This window comes from Coenobita brevimanus, chromosome 26, assembly GCF_032717465.1.
Source record: "Coenobita brevimanus isolate Jiangsu-jjx chromosome 26, ASM3271746v2, whole genome shotgun sequence".
Lineage (NCBI taxonomy): Eukaryota > Metazoa > Arthropoda > Malacostraca > Decapoda > Coenobitidae > Coenobita > Coenobita brevimanus.
Genome location: NC_136979.1, coordinates 7,086,832 through 7,101,145, shown reverse-complemented (window position 1 = coordinate 7,101,145; position 14,314 = coordinate 7,086,832). Strand labels below are relative to the sequence as shown.

General features: G+C 43.1%; 1 protein-coding gene across 1 annotated transcript in view; it reads left to right on the top strand.

Annotated features, from left to right (window-relative positions):
• The window catches only part of smo (smoothened, frizzled class receptor), a 174,668-nt gene that overhangs the window by 30,079 nt on the left and 130,275 nt on the right, over nt 1-14,314 (top strand). The window lies entirely within an intron of this gene.

The window sequence follows — 14,314 nt, the reverse complement described above, 5'->3', positions numbered from 1 at the left end:
AAAATATTTTACTCAGACTAGCATGTTGCCTACTCAAATTCTAGACTAAGTGATGGCTGGCTATGACTCTTAAGATGTATGGGGGATGAACTATCCATCATCATCTTTGATACCTTGTTCTCTTCTGGAAACCTTCAGTCAGGGGATGATCTTCAGAGAAATTCTTCCTGACCACCCTATCCTTACACACACCTTTCTCACTCTGTCAGACACATCTCTTCCTCTTCCTTCTTTTTCTCCATTAGGCTTCTCCATTCCTCCATACCACATCAGGTCTGCATCTTCCAACACTGCCTTCAGTCTCACTTTAACAAACATTCTTTGGCACCATATCTATGTACAATTGCTCAAGAAAGTATTGGTGCAGAATATGTGTCAAATAATTTGACACACTGAGCAAAGGAAATAGGAGATTTCAGTTCTGTCCTCCCACATGCAGGCATCCCAGACAATAGATGACTGCTATATCAGATACCTTTTGTGTCCTTCATCATGAGTAGGGAATGGCCGTAAATGTTATAAAATATACAGGTATTAAAGGGCTGTCACTGCCACATGGTCAAATCATTCCAGATGGCATCTGACCTCCTGTGCACTAATACTTTATGGCACGAGTGTATATTCCTTGTATATACAGTATTCACACCATCTCACCATATTCCTTTGTATCCACTAACACCACGACTCATTTTTGTAGTGCCTTCCTCCATTCCATAATACTTATAAAGCAGTATTCACATCATCTCACCATATTCCTTTATAACCACTAAGTAACACCACAACTCATTTTTGTAGTGCCTTCTTCCATTCCATAATACTTATAAAGAAGGATATCCTAGATGAGGGTGAATTGGGTCAGAACGATGTGGAGTTCAGTACCACAGCAAACTCAAAAATCGATTGTAATTCAGCCAAGCCCTGTGCCAAATAATGTGAAACACTGGATATTGGATATCTGGTGCAACATTCGGCTTTTGGCTGACAGCAGTAATCTCTTTAAGACTTGGATCCTCAAGTCCCGGACACTCCAAGTCCTGGACATTTTGGGCTCGGGTCCTTGGACAAAAAAAAAAAAGAAAAAAAGAAAAAAAAAAAAAAGCCGATATGTGTTCATCCCTACTTTAAATTTGCTGCACGGTAACGAAGAACTTTGTTTTGGCGCATAGTTCCTCCGACGTCAGCTAGAGCGCCCCTGCATCCTCCCCAGTTCCCGCCTACAGGCTGCCCACGTGCTCACTTTTGTGGCTAAACAGTGAATAAACTGCAATACCTCGCCGCAAGACCACATTGGAATTTACAGTGTTGTGCAGTGTTAAGAAATTAGAATTCAGAATGCAAAGGATTAAGTTCAGAGTGCAACACTGGCGCGTTGCAACTGGCGTGGCGCAAATAAGACAGAATGTGCAATTTTAAATAGTTATAATTCACAGTGCAAAGGATTAAGTGCAGCGCAACACTGGATTACTGTACATGCTTCAAGTGCGCATTCACCACTGTCAGAGCCATAGAGGAGGCAGGTTAATCTTCGTGATGGCCACGGACATGTCGTAAGTACCTTGTACACTGCTAAATATTTTCCATACTCCTAATTTCTCATTCTTTGGTTCCTTTTAATTTATTTCATGGTTTCTGTCCCATTTTTTTTTAGTTGTTTGCATAGGGTCTTAAATAGGTGCTGTGGATGTCCGGCAGGGAGTTATTTAGGTGGTGTTCAAAGTTAGGTTGGGTTGGGGTCTATAAGTACCTGTCCAGGGGCATTCTTCCCAAGTCCTGGACAAAAACCAAGTCCTGGACATGCCTTTGGCTCTATTATGTTGGATCTTGGAGGGATTACTGTATTATGATTCTGTCTGTTTCGACCCACTGTCCTAGAAACTTTATTATGAGTAAAAGATCATCATCATCATCATCATCTAATCCTGTGTTGCCCAGTGAGGAGGGTAGAAGCCTGGGGCTAGGCAAGTTGGTCCTGACATTTAAGATGTGAGTGACCAGCCTCACTCATCCCTGAGTGCATTACGTGAGCAATAAACCCCAACCACCCCATGGATAGAAACCTGCACCAGCTCAGTCCGACTGGAGCCCTTTAATTACCCACTAAACCATCAAGCATCATGATTTGTTTATATGGTTACCACCCAGGATAGTAAATGGTTTCCTGGTTTACAGGAAACCATTTGGCTTGGCACTCAGTGTAGTCACCCATAGGCAAAAGGAAGAGTAAAGAGTGAAGGAATGAAAGACAGAGGAGGGAGTGTAAAGTCACCCGTAGACAGAACGAAGAAGAAAGAAAGGAAGAAATGAAGACAAGAGGAAGGAAGGAAGGAAGAGAGGAAAGGGCAGTTACCCAAGAGCAGCACTACATTGAGTGAGTGGATAGTGAGCACCCTCACCTACCACTAGTTAAAGATGTAAACTAAGCATATAATAACAGTACAGCACAGTAATTATACACTACAGTAAGATAGTACTGTACGTAGTATACTATTGTATGTACTCACAAAGTGCTGGCATCAATGGAGGGTAGAGTTGTACACCGTGCTGTACAGTACTGTACTGTACTGTGCAGTACACACAGTCTCATGTGGTGTAATGGCCATTAGCTTTGCAATACAGTACAGTACACTACCTTGAACATAGGACTCCAAAGAGTTAGTCAAAGAATCAGGGTTTTGTGACCATGTAATCGGAAGAGTGGAGGGCACAGGCACGTCTTCATTGGATGACATCCACGGGCGAGAGTGAGAGCGCAGTGGTATACTTGGCGCGCTGAGTGAGCCATGCTTGTGGTGGATTCTGATTGGCTGGCACATAGCAAGTGTTTTCATTGGCTCCCGAGTTTCGAGATTTACCCCTGCCGCCAGTTGTCTACTGCTCACAAGCCAGTTGAGACGTCTCAGTGCAGGATATTGCATTGGACCACCAGTTACATCCCGCTTCAGTGCTGGATTTTGGATAGTTTAGCCAGATATTGCTTTAATAGAGCCAAGATAGCTGTGCCGGATATTGCATTGGGATGGATATTGCGATGACGGATAATTGAGAGTATGTTTCAGTTTTGCTTAGAATATTCTTAGGAGTAAGTACTTTTTTTTTTTTTTTTTTTTTTTTTTTTGTGGGGGTGGTGGTGGTGGGGGGAGGGGTTGAGTAGGTTAGGTTGAGAAGAATGTTGAATTCTGTTCAGACTTTAGTAAACAATTGGAAGTTGATGGCAACAGTCATCCAGTTACATGCTGCGTATTTCTTCCTTCATCTTTATTAGTCATTTTCTGTCTGCCATCTGCTCTTTATATTTCTCCCCTCCTTCACGTTCCATGTATTATACTTCTTTCCACTTCAGGTGGCTCTACATTGAGTGACAAGCCTAATGATTTCCTGTAACTCGGGAAACCATTTACAACTCTGATTGGTAGTCAGAAAAAAAAAAGGAGGGGGGTAATGTGGAGCCTACTATAGTGCCTCAGGTAGCTGGATGGAAAGATGAAGATGTGGCATCCATCTGGGAACCAAACCTCTACACTGTACCCCACACCTCACAGTGGTGTGGCACTGCTTACCACAAGGGAATATCGGTTCACTGTACAGTATATCCCTCCAGTGATGGTTGCATGTCTGCAGTTGATGGATCTGCTTGGCCATACGGACAGGGGTTACTCAACAGCCACTTAAGTGGACAAAGTTAATATTATGAAACACATTAGTAGTGTTTTTCTAGTTAAATATATACAACCAAGAGACCTAAACAAATAATCCCATATCTGCATACATTTAAGTATATTGATATCATTTCTGTAACGGGTAGACATCTTTACACATTTCATGAATCACTTCATCTCATGTCCAGTCCAATAGAGCATTTCCAACGGCATTTGATATGGTTTGAGATAAAATACTGAAAATATATTCAAGGAATGTACAGTATCTGCTTAAAAGTAACCAGGCTGCATATCTTTACCATAATACCACGCATTATTTATGCCACAGCATCACTTCTTAGCACGCCAGGTGTTGGCCACTTAGAAGTGACATCAACACTGGACTTGTAAGCCTTAGTTTTTTTATCAGTTGTAACATGTTTATATTATATCCTGTACTTGGTTGAAATGAGAAGAAATAGGGTTTTTATGTCATATTGTGTGGGTTCCAAAACTTGCATGTACTTTATTTATAAAGCTTAAATATATTCCTTAAGGGCTTCATTTTCAGTCACTGCATTTGCTTGACCAGTTATGTTCATGCCATACTGCATCATTGTCCCACACAATGTAGCACTGGCAACTTCTTTCATCTTTATCATTCTTTTCTGTGTCTGGCTTCCCCCCATCCTATTTCTGTTATCCTCTCCCTCCATTTCATAACTCATCTTTCCACTTCAGGTGACTCTGCACTGAGTTTGAAGCCTATTGGTTTCCTGTAACCCAGGAAACTGCACTGTTCGGTGGTAGCCAAATAACCACATAAGGGGGTGATGTTGAGCCTGCCAAGGTGTCCCTGTTAACTGGGTGGAGAGATGCAATGCGGTATCCATCTTGGAACCAAACATCCACTCTCCTTCCCATGCCTCGCCACTGTCTGCTGCAGAGCAACATCGATTCATTACACAGGATGGTCCTGGAGGGGTGGTCGCATGCCTGGATTTTATGTTTGCTCATCTAGACAGGCCGGGGTTGTTCAACAACAACAAATCATACAGGTACCGCATCTAAATGCTTTCATGCACTGGGATTAATATAACTTGACAACTTCACTGGCCAGGTACACAAATGTCCCGCATGCCCTATCATCTGGGAGAGGGATGATGGTTTCGTTTCGTTTTTAAAGGCTCCAACATGCTTGCATGTGTCGGCCTTGGTCACCTAATGGCGGCTCTTCACGCTGCACAATCCATTGCAGCCTCCCTGTTCAGTCCCTTAACCCTAAGGTCACACTTAATGACCTCGTCCCATGTCTTTCTCGGTCTACCCCTCATAACCCCACCCCCAATATTAACACTTCTCACCTTCCTCACCCAATTATCATCCCCCATCCTCTCCACATGTCCAAACCACCTCAATCTACCTCTCCTCATCATAACACCAATACACTCCAGTCCCATCCTACCTCTCAACTCTTCCATCGTAAACCCAGCCCCTCCAGGCCTTGGACGCAGGGACGCACTGCACATCCACCTAATCATTGTCATTTCTGTATGTCTGAGCCGGCGAATATCTTCCTCCTTCACTGCCCAGGTCTCACTACCATACAGCATTACACTCCTAACACATGCTGCATACAAAGACCCCTTAGCACGTAGGGAGAGCCCTCTCAATGTCAGAAGAGGCAAGAGCTCCCTGAACTTCTTCCAACCACTTCTCACCCTAGCCACAGAGCTAGCTCCAGCTCCACCTCCAGCACACAACATGTCTCCCAAATAACAGAACTCTTCCACACACTCAAGAGATTCACCGGCAAGTTCAATCCTTTCACATCTGACAAACTCCACCTGCTCACCCCGGCACGCTGTACACATAAAATCAGCATTATCTCGCAGTCTACCTCTGATACCACTACATCTCTTATGCACCCATTTATCACACACACCGCACAAGATGGAATTACTTCCCATGCCCTTGTGGCAAACTGCACGTGGCCACTCTTCCTCGTCTTTGACAGTACCGCCACCAACCCTAGATATCATCACTTTTGTTTTATCTGCATTTACCCTTAAACCCTTTTGCCCCATACCATCTCTCCACTTCCTAAACCTTTCCTTCGCCTCCCTTTCGTTCTCTGCAATCAAAACCAAATCATCAGCATACAACAACTCCCACGGGAGTCCGTTTCTAAAATCACGTGAGAGGGCTTCCAGTACCATGATAAACAACATGGGACTCAAGACTGATCCCTGATGCACACCAACATTCACGGAAAACTCATCACTCAAATCTCCATTCACTCTCACCTGGGTGTGAGCACCCACATACATGGCCATAACCACCCTAACCAGCCACTCCTCCAAGTCAAGCTTTCTCATTGCCCACTTCACCACCTCTCTAGGGACTCTGTCAAAGGCCTTTTCCAATCAACAAAAACAAAATAAAGATCCCTTCTCCTACCAATATATTTTTCCTGAAGCTGTCGAACAATGAATATGGCATCAGTGGTCCCCCTACCTGGCATAAACCCAAACTGCATCTCATCAATATTCACTCTTTCTCTAATCATACCTTCTAAAACTCTCTCCATTACCTTCATTATCTGATATAAAAGCTTTATACCTCTATAATTTCCTCTTCCCAGGGCATCACCCTTCCCTTGATACACATTTACAATTACACTCTTCAGCCAATCATCTGGGACAACACACTCTTAAATAATCCTATTTATCAGGTCAGTGACTAAACTCGCCCCTATGTCGCCTGAGGCCTTCAACATTTCCGCAGTCAACCCAGACACACCTGCTGCCTTCCCCACCGTCATCCTGCCTATTTCCTCACTCACAGTAGCAGTATCAATCAAAGGCCAAGGGCCAGACACTGGATCTGCTGGCTCCAAACCTTCCCTGTCTCAGTCAAACTCCTCATTCAACAACCGGTTATAATGCTCTCTCCATGCATCTTTAATATCCTCACCGTTCACCACTACCCTTACTTCATCATTTTTCACACTCTGCTCACCTATAATATCCCGATTATCCCTCTTCACCTGACCTGCCACCCTAAATATATTTTTCCTTTCCCCATGATTTAGGTTATCAAGTAATTGTCTCTGTGACTCAGACTTTGCCCTGTATACCTCTCTTCTAGCCCTACGCTTGGCAGCCAAATATTCTTCTTTGCTACCACCCTTCTTCCATTCCCGGAAAAGCCTTCTTTTCTTCTTAACTGTAGCTTCTACACCCTCATCCCACCACCAAGTTACTTTATGTCTTGGTGGTCCTCATGTCCAGCTGCATGTTACATCAGTAACTCTCAAGAAGTTGTTCTTGAGGGCTCTGTACTGTTCATTAATGCCTCTGTCTACAGCTCCCTGTTCAGCCACCACTCTCCTCAACTCACTATAGAAGGCATCCCTTACTACTTGGTTTTTCAGCTTCCATATTTTCCTCCTAGGTACATAAGTCCTCTTTTTCATCACTTGTTCTTTAAGCACCATATCACAAATCAATAGTTTGTGCTGCTGCACACACTCCTCACTTCCTATAACTTTAACATCCCTCACTAACCTCCTATCGGCCCTCCTAACCAGAAAATAATCTATCTGACTGCTACTTCCCCCAGACTCATACGTAATTAACCTACTGTCTCTTTTCCTAAAATATGTGTTGCACACAATCATGTCCGTTGCCTCCCCCAACTCAAGTATCCTTTCCCCTTCTGCATTCCTTAGACCATACGCACATCCCCCATGCACTTATTCATAACCTTGTGCTGCTTCACCTACATGACCATTTAAGTCCCCTTTCAAAATCACTATCTCATCATCCCGCATACCACTCACTACACGTATTAAATCATCCCAAAATCTATCTTTCTCTGATTCATCCAATCCTGCCTGTGGAGCATATGCCGATATAATCGCAGCTATCTTTCTTCCCAACAGGAAGGCAGCTTCAGCCTACAATCCACTGGATTCACATTTCAGATGAACCTTGGACCACAACTATTACTGTACTACTGTACCCATACAGTTCTGTGTACTGTGCTAACACACACACATGTGCAGTCTTCTCATAGCTTTTGTACCTTATGTTTTGTTCTGTATTATGCCCTTCATAGCATCATTTTTGTTCTCTGAACCAATAAGCTTTCCACTTAATTATTTTTAAGCCATGTACAGTTACTAATGACCACAGGGGCATTATTTGTATTTTCATGTAGTTCAAGTCCAGTACAGTATGTGGGGGGGGAGGGCTTAACACTTATAGTACTTCTGAATAGGGTAGAGTTTAAAAACTTCTGACTCCACTCCCTTTTTTTCAGTAATTTATTTTTTCTTTGCTAGTGCAATATTGCTTTACTTTATTTTTTGTCACTTCTTTAATTAGACACTTGTCTGAACTCAGTCTGCTTACCTATTTTTTAACCACATCAGTCCAATGGCCTACATTTTAGAAACCTCTTAACAGTTGCATTAATAACAGTCTATCTGTCTGTCTATTGCCAGATGCCTTAATCCCATAAGGGGTGGCCACAAACGAATCGCCTTCATGTCGCCCTGTCCCCCGCCATTTCACTGCCCTACTCCCAGCTCACACCCCCCTCTGTCATATACCTCTCCACTCTGTCCCTCCATCTCATCCTTGGCTTCCCCCTCCCTCTCACTCCCTCCACCTCACTCATATACACTGTGCTCATCAGTCTGTCACCCTTCATCCTGTCCACATGGCCAAACCACCTTAGTGTGTTTCTCCTAACATGTCCTGTCACATCCACATCCACACCACAATGCTCTTTCACTTCCTCATTTGTCAGTTTGTCTCTCCATGTGCCTCCACATGCTCCTCTCAGATAACTCATTTCCACTGCCCTCGCTCATGATTTGTGTCCCTCCAACAAGGTCCAAGCTTCACTTCCATATGTTAGAGTTGGTATCACAGTATTATCATACAGTAACTTTTTCACTTCCCTGCTCACTTCCCTGTTTCTTATCACTGCTTTCAAGGAACCAGCAACCTTTCTCCTTTGTTGTACCATTTCAAGCACTTCACCCTCTAAACTTCCATCCTTACTCATCACACTACCCAAGTACTTAAATGCACTCACATTTTCCATTTCCTTGTCATCCAGCCTCACTGTACATTCACTGACTTCATTTCTCTCAAAGACCAGAACTTTATTCTTCCCTACATTCACCTTTAGATTCCATTTCTTACTCTTCCAGACTCATTCACCAAGCTTTGCAGCATCCCTTCATCTTCACTAAACAACACAGTATCATCTGCAAACAACAGTTCAGGGAGTTTCCAAACACTGCCCTCTCTCATTAGGGCCACTCCAACATCCACTGCCATTCTTTATATCTCTTATAACCGTACCCATATACAGATTGAACAACCATGGAGACATGACACATCCTGTTTCATTCCAACCTTCAAATAGACAAACTCTCATTTTGCTGTCCACACACATTGCAGCATTAGCACCCTCATACATACTCATCACAGCATTCAACAACTTCCCATTTACCCCATATATTCTTAATACTTTCCACAATCCTTGTCAATCCACCCTGTCATATGCTTTCTCCAAATCCATGAAGGCCACATACAACTTCTTTCCCCATCTCTAGAATGTTTTTCACTAAATAATAATAATACCAATCCATCCATCCATCATCCAATCCTATGTAACCCCGTGAGGAGCGTAGGAGCCCGGGGCCAGGCAAGTTGGTCCTGTCATTTAAGATGAGAGTAACCAGCCTCACTCATCCCTGAGTGGCATTACGTGAGCAATAAACTCCGACCACCCTGTGTATATAAACCTACTCAGGTTCAGTCCAATTGGAACACTTTCATTACCCACTAAACCATCAGGTGCCATAATTTCATCATATGGTTACCACCCAGCATAGAAAATGGTGTCCTGGTTTACAGGTAACCATTTGGCTTGTCACTCAGTGTAGAGTCACCCATAGGCAGAAGGAAGAGGAAAGAATGAAGGATAGACAGAAGAGGGAGTGTAAAGTCACTTGTAGGCAGAAGGAAAAGGAAAGAATGAATGAATGAAAGATAGAAGAGGAAGGAAGGATACTCCTCCTCCTCCTCCTCCTCCTCATCATCATCATCATCATCATCATCATCATCATCATCATCATCATTATCATCATCATCATCATCATCATCATCATCATCATCATCATCATCATCATCATCATCATCATTGTACAGAGTCCGTAACTTCTTTGCTGATGAGCAGTTAGCTATAATCTGTAAGAGTCTTGTACGCTCTCAGCTTGAATATTGCTCACCCATGTGGAATGGATGTGGAGAGGTTGCATTGAAACAATTAGATAAAATTCAGAACAAAGCTGTTAGAATTATTAACAACCCTGCCATTACAAATAAACTACCACCCCTGCAAATAAGAAGGAATGTTGCCTCCCTTGCATTATTTTACAGTTGGAGTTGGCCTAAAAACACTCAGCATAACACTGGTGGCAAGAAGTGGTTCTGGATCTGAGTAACGCACGGGGGAACGTTAAAGGAAACCTTGCACAATGGCAGCTAAACCGCACATTCAATTACCAAAATTCAACCCGGACCAATGTGACATGGATGTTTATTTGATTTTTTTGGCAAATGCTCAGACGAAGTTGCGTCCATGGTGCCACCTCTCCATGCCAACCCTTGTGCTACTCGGGCATCTGGTAGCTCTCGTGACTGGAATGTCACTCAGCCATGTTGCAGAACTTCTGCCTATCAGAATTCGTTCATTCCCCGAACTGCATCTCTCTGGAACTCGCTTCCCCAGAGTTGTTTCCCTCCAAAATTCAACCCACAGCTGTTCAAGTCTAACTGTTGCAGATATTTTATGAACAGAGGACACCAGTAATCTGGTGTATGGATTATTATTTTTTGTATTCATTTGTTTTTCCTTCCTTTGTTCTGTTATTAAAAAAAAAAATCCTCCTCCTCCTCCTCCTCCTCCTCCTCATCATCATCATCATCATCATCATCATCATCATCATCCAGACCTCCTTTCCCATTCAAGGGCAGGGTGAGGAGTAGCAATATCCAGACAGCCCAAGTTTGCCCAGTCCAGTGGGCCACGCTTCCGTACACTCATCATTCAAGCCTCCGGAATCATGGCTCAATCTGATACGCCAAAAATCTTCCATGACGTTGTGTAGCTGCACGTAACTGTATCCGATAGAGTCAACCCGGACGCTGTCACGTTAAATAGGGGTGACAGATCTCTGATCATGCACTTCTTCTCACAACTTTCATCCAGCCAGCTCGATCTCTTGTCAGTCCCCCAGCCTCACCGACTTCTGTACCTCTCTTCCTCACACACTCGTCCACCATATCGCTCCACCTTCTCCTTGGCCCACCTCACCTCCTCCCTCCTTTAAATTTGCTCAGTACACCCTTTTCACCACTCTCTTGTTGTCCATTCTCATGACCATACCATCTCAATACACTTTCTTCGATTCTGGTGTCCACAGACTTCCTCGCTCCACATTTTTCACAAATCACAATGTTTCATATCCTGTCCACTCTCTGTACTCCACATACATTCTTCAGCAGTGCCATCTCCACAGGTCTAACTCTTGACTTTTCATTTTCATGCCACACCACAGTCTCACATACATACGTCAAAGTTGGCACTGACACACCTTCATGTAAGTCTCGTGCAGCTGTAACACTTAAGCCTCTGTTTGTCAGGACACTGAAATATCATAACACACTGCAGTACATAATAGCTAGTTACATATATATGTATTGTTCCTAAATAGAGAATGCAACGTTGTATCCTCTAGCCCTGTCGCTTAGGCATGACTTTCTTCTAATTTCTGTATTACATATATATGTTACTAGCAGTTATGTAGTGTGTTATGATATTTTTCTGTCCTGACATGTTTTTTATCAAGGCCTTCATAGCACCAGCTACTTTCCTTCCTTGTGTCACTCTACTTTCCTTCCACTTCTCTTGCACATTTTCCTCTCTTTCCTATCACTGCACCCAGGTATTTGAACTCACCAATTCCAGTCTTTCTCCATTCACTGTAACATCACACTGGGAGTCATCTTCTCTCTCGATTACCATCACTTTACTCTTTTCTGCATTTACTCTCAAGGCACGACACTCACAGACATCAGCAAAACTCTTCACTAGTCTGCCAAGGTCTTGTCTGGTATTTGCAAGTACAGTAGTACTTCATCATCAGCATACAACAAATTTGAGATATTCCATCCATCACCTTTCATTACCAATGCCATCCCTCTCTCTATTACCCGTGTTTTTGCTTCTGTCATCACTCCATCCATATATATAATGAACAACCATGGGGACACCACACAACCTTGTTGCACGCCCACACTGATCTAAACCATTCACTCCGATGTCCATTTCCCCGTACAAATGCTTCACTACCATCATAAAAACTCTTTGACAGCACCTAGCAACTTACCACCTGCTCTGTACATGTGCAAAACCTTCCACAATTCATCTCTGTCTACTTTGTCATGTGCGTTTTCCAGATCTATGAATGCGATAAACACCTTATTGTCTTTCTCATAAGCCCTCTCCACTATCTGTCTTACTGCAAGTACTTGATCCACACATCCTCTGCCATTCCAAAAGCCACCTTTTTGATCACTAACTAGGACTTCTGATATCTTTATTACTTTCTCTGTAATAATATAAGGAATGAGAGAGTGTTTTTGATTGGAGATATGAATGGAAAAGTAGGGAATATGAAGGTGGATAGAGTAGTTGGTGAATGGGGTATTCCTGCAGAGATGGATGAGAATGGCAGTGCTTTAGTGGACATTTGTGCTGGGAGGGGGTTGGTGATAGCTAATACCCGCTTCAGGCACAAAATGATCCATAGGCATACGTGGCAAATGATGAGAAGGGTGGGTGGTGAACGAATGAAAGGAAGACAGTGATTGATTATGTGTATGTGGATGAAAGGATGAGAAGGTGTGTAATGGTTGCAAGAATATATAGAGGTTTGGGGAGTGGACTTTCGGACCACCACTTGGTGATGGTCGGAATCAAAGTCCAAACAAAATCGAAAAATAGAAGAAGGGAAGGACAGGAGGAAGTAGTTCTTATAGGGAGGGTAGAAAAGTTGCAAGAGGATGGAAAAAAAGCAGAATGTAAGAGGGAAGTGGAGGAGTGATTGGGTAAATATAGATTGGAGCAGATGGGGGATGTGGAAGGTTGTGTGCAAGTTATTCGCAGGAGAAATCTGTGCAGCATGTGTGGGGTGAAGAGAAGACGAAAGGGGATGCAGGGAACAGCATGGTGGACTGAAGAGGTGAGAGAGGCTGTGGCATAAAAGAAGAAAGCATATAGTGAGTGGATGAGAAACAGGGGTGTGGAAGAAGATGAGAGACGGAAGAGAGGGATATATGTAGAGAGGAAGAGAGAGGTGGAAAGATTAGTAAGTAAGAGTAAGAAGAGAGTGGATGAGGAATTTCGAAGGAATTTGAGTGTAAGGTGGAGGAAGTGTAAGACTGTGTTCGGGAAAGAGGTAAAGAGAGTTAGACAGGGTGCCAAAGAAGTTAGTTGGGGAGTGAAAGATAAAAATGGTAGATTACTTGTAGATGAGGGAGAAAAAGTGAGCAGATAGAGAGAACACTTTAATGAATTGTTGAACCTAGAGAATGAAAGTAACGCAAGTATAAGTGGCTGGGGAATGGCCGGGAGAAGGAGGGAGGTGAGAAGACAGGAAGAAATCAGCAGGATGGAAGTTGTGGAAGCAATGAAGAAAGTCAAAATGGGGAAAGCCCCAGGAATTGATGGAGTGTGTGGTGAAATGCTGAAGCATGCAGAAGAGATAGTAATAGAATGGATGTGGAAGATGTGCAGATTGGCCTGGGAGGAAGGTAGAGTCCCGAAGGATTGGAAGTCAGGTATAATTATTCCCTTGTACAAAGGAAAATGGGAAAAAGAAGTGTGTGGTAATAATAGGGGCTTTTGCCTTCTTAGTGTAATAGGAAAAGTATATGGTAGGATACCTAGTGACAGAGTTAGGGAAATAACAGATGAATTAGTTGGAGAAGAACAGTGAGGTTTTAGGAACGGAAGAGGTTGTGTAGATCAGATAATCATTCTTAGAAAGATAGAAATGGTAGACTGCAGTGGACAAGGGAGAAAAAGTGAGCAGATGGAGAGAACACTTTAACCCCTACACCGCGGGCATGTTTACCGATGTTTTGCGTGTGCCGTGGGGTTATTCGGGCTCCGACAGACTCTCAAAAAATATTTGCCAAAAATCAGTTATTAGTCCTAGAATATTAAAATTATATATGCTTATGGCACATACCTTCAGCTTTCTCCTGGAATGTTTGTTGAGCCTTCGTCAGTTACCGTAGGACTTGTGGAGACCTCTGAAGTTGGGTAACGAAGTCTCCACTTTACACTTCCCGACAACCCGTAATATGATTACCACAGCCAGATATTAACACTATAAACACTACTCTATGATTTTCAAGTAGTTTGGGATCCATACTCCAAAAAAAAACCCACTGTGAAAGCAATGAAAATTATGAGCGCGTCTGACCGCCGCACTCGCGCTAGTTCGCTCTTGGTACTCTGTCATTTATTATTCATAAAACCCCTCACACTTTATATTTCTGTTACTATATAACACTTATATATAT